The sequence below is a fragment of the Solanum tuberosum genome, unplaced genomic scaffold (genome assembly GCF_000226075.1).
Source record: "Solanum tuberosum cultivar DM 1-3 516 R44 unplaced genomic scaffold, SolTub_3.0 scf00187, whole genome shotgun sequence".
Taxonomy (NCBI): domain Eukaryota; kingdom Viridiplantae; phylum Streptophyta; class Magnoliopsida; order Solanales; family Solanaceae; genus Solanum; species Solanum tuberosum.
The window spans coordinates 442,359-446,256 of record NW_006239111.1 but is presented as its reverse complement, the minus strand read 5'-3'; positions in this window follow the sequence as shown (position 1 = coordinate 446,256).

Here is a 3,898-nt window from a genome sequence, read left to right as displayed (position 1 = left end):
GTCATAATTCATTTTCTTGTCATGTAGGGAAATAGCCTTAGCTAACATAGACCATGTGAGCTACATGAAATCCGGTGTCATGCCCCCATACCAAAAAGAGGTGTCCTACTTGCCTAGGGTAGAACTCATGTTTGATAGCTTAGGTGGATCCACTAGCTAAAGACCTATCTGGGCACATAGTTACGGGATAGGGAGATTGCTTCTAGAAACCCAGACTAACTGAGGTAAAAGGTTTTTATCTCATGAGATAACTAGTTTGGGAACCCGGACTAACTGGCATAAAAGGAACCCATATGGAAAGCCAGACTAACTGACGTAAAAGATTTCATCTCATTTTCATATCCACTAGGTGCTAAGCATAATTCCCTTTAAGTTCATGTTAAGTCTTGAATTGCATTCATGTTTATCAAAGAATGCACTAACATTCAATCCGACATGATCTCATAATATAGATCATAGATTTAAGAGGTGAGAATAACCTTTCAACCTTAGAATCACCATTATGTGAGTAAACCTTTCACATCATGTTCATAGTGTGTTCATGAGAATAGCCTTTCAATCAACACAACAAAATCATCATAGTCATAGACACTTCATGCATAATCATGTGTAAGGGTATAGGGAGAATGATTTTTCAACAACACCACAATTACACCATAGTCATAGAATCTTCACTCTCTAAGTGAATCATAAGCTCATGCACAATTCTCATAAACATATAAAATTCTCATAATTTTCCCTTCAAGGACCATGAATCACATTCAACGCAAACATCTAGACTCTCTACAGTAGATATGGATAATATCATGATTCAATTATCTCAATCAATATAAACATAATCCATTCACATGCATCTATAATCAATCAACCCACATCATGAGATCACAATTTAGTAATAAGGGAAATTCATGGGTTCTTGGGGTGGATTTCATCATAAATCAACAATAAATCATCAATTCAATCATAATCCATCATAAATCAACCATTGAAAATGATTTGGAAAGGAACCCATGACTTAGAGTGAAACCCTAGCTTTTTGGGGAAATTGTAAACTTTCAAATCTAGTTTTGAAGGGACTCTATGGTTGAAGGCTACCCATAGATGAAAATATACCATACCTTATGAAGATTCCTTACGAAATTGAGTAGGAAATTGAGCCCCTTCAACCCTAGACTCCACCTTCTTCCTTTTTTTCTTTTTCTTCTTTAGAGAGAAATACTGGAGAGGGAGTTGGTTGACTTTGGGAAATTGGGTTGTTATGATTTGATGACTTAGTTTAGGGATTAAAACAATTATATGCTTGATCTAAAATAATACAAAATGACATCACTTAATATTTAATTAAAATGGAAAACCCTAAACTATCCTTCAACTAATTCCCAAAAGCTGCCTTCTAGGTGTGACCCACGACCCCCTCACCTACAGACCGTGGTTGGACCCACGGCCCGTGCTGGTGAAGCGCGGGTCAGGGTATTGGGACTTGAAATTGGTGCCTCGACCTACGGATGCAAGCCACATGGCGTGGATCCATCCACGAGGCATGGGTCCTACCCGTGGCTACTACCTTAGGCAGATTCCAAAAAGACCTCACCCACGCTACCCCCCTACGGGGCGTGGGTTGACCCACGAGTTGTGGATGCCCTCCATGGGTCACTGATGCTTATCGTGACCAACGACATTAACCCACGGTATGAGTGTCTGCGATTATCGATAGTATAGTAACCAAAGTAAAGGTTAGGGTTGTGTCCCAAGGGAGTGGTTTTGAGAATTGATAGAAAAATAAAATTACGTTCTAACTAGTCGTAGCTAAAGATATTGACGAACCAAAACATAGTAAATTAAAGGGGGTGACACGAAAGTGTCAAATATCAAATGGGGGTTTTGTCACAAGTAATAAAACCAACAAAAAATTAACAAGAAAATCAAGTATGAGGAGAAGTTCTTAGGGTGTGACTGCAATACAAGCTGAGATAAATCATTGGGTACATAGTTTCGATAGAAAATTTGCAAAATAATAGTGACTAGGCTAAGCTTTAAATCGAAATAAGTTCCCTCCCGGCCACCCATTTGCCGCATGAAGACCAGTCTACGCCTTACCCCACTCACTCTCTCTAGCTGAGTGTTAGGATATGGGACTAGGGCTCACCCTCTCGGGCTGAACCTCATGTCGACCCACTCCTTAGGCCATCTGTCTAGTGGTCTTGGTTTCGCGATCTCCTTCTTGGGCAAGCCGAAAACACATGGGTGGTTTTTGTATTTGCAACTACAAACCCATTAATTTAACCAGAACCACTAGGTGAAATCACCATTAAAATACATCTACCCTATCAACAAGCAAGATCCAACAACAATAGCAACATATATTTGCTAAATCACACCACAAGAATGGGGTTTTTAGCCACATATCAAGAAATAACAAAATACACCTAAAATGATACTAAAAATCAAATGGGTATAAGAAATTAAACCTTGATTTAAGCAAAGGAAGAAGAATGGAGAAGACCCACTTCCAACTTGGGGGAAGATGAAATCCTTCTCTCTTCAAAGTCTTCCACAAAACCCTCTCCAGACTTGAGAGAAAAATATCTAAAAACGTACTATTCTATTCTGAAAATAATAATAATTGCTCAAAACTTACAAAATTAATAACAAGTTTAGTATTTATAGATTTCATAAAATAGCGATGGCGGATCTTTCGGCGAAGTTAGTCGATGCCGTTGAATGACTCAACGACTCACCCTTCTTCTGTTTCATCGCCGTTTCGTGCTTGCCTACAACATCTTCACGTTCTGGACCATTGGGCGGTATAGTAATGCTTCGCGGAACTATTTGGTGACGCGCCGACTGCTCCTTTCATCACCATTTTGATCCTCTTCCTTCAGGGCTTCGCATACTGGAACAAAGGGCGGAGTCTGTCCTTTCGGCGAATCGCCAAAGGTTCTTGGCGATGCTCATGCTTCAACTTCTTCGTTCTTTTCAGTCCTTTTTTGTTCCTTTTTGCGCCTAAGTGTCCATGCTTCCACTAAAACTTCAAATACATGAAACTTAAGAGTTTTCATCAGATATTCAGACAAAATAACCATTCGAGGACACTATTTCTATCAAAATAAAGCCCTAAATGAGTCCAATTTGTGGACTCATCAACACTCCCAACTTAAACTTTTGCTTGTCTCCAAGATAACTCAAGTTCAGCCGTTCAAAAAGGGTGCCACAAACAATACTACACAAGACTCAATCATGAGTGTACACAACAAGACTCAATTTACTTATGCAAGGATCAATTGTGTACTCAAAGATTCAAGTTGTGACACACCATTACCAAAGATTCTCATGCTTGCAATACTTGCTACTTGAGCAAGTTCAAGCTCAACAAAAAGTATCAAAATGCCCTCACATGAAAAATGATTTCATATTCAAACACAGAGGTTAATCAATTCAAGATCAGAAATCCGATGCAACTCTCACACTCAAAAAGAGGAACACAATGCATGTTTTCACCCATAGGTTTGCCCTTATTTTCCAATCAACTTTCGATTCGGCTTACTCAAGATCAAAAAGGTCTTTATAAGGCTTGTAACGATTCGGTTTACTCAAGATCAAAAAGGTCTTTTTAAGGCTTGTAATGGGGCTGAGTGCAAAGGTAAGGTATGGTCATTTAGGCTCAGTGACTTTTTCCTAGTGAGTTGTGGCATTCTCAAGGCATTCCCTTCTTTTCCTTTATCAATTATTTTTCTAGTGCTTCTAAGTCACCGTTTATTTTCGTTTTTTTTATTCTCCTCCATGGATTGCTTGAAACCCGATTCCCTTTGTACTTTATTTCACATTTAATCTTTTTTTGTTTTTTTATACTTACTTTTTTATTTGAATTGAAGGGGCTCCATTTTTATGCAATACCATG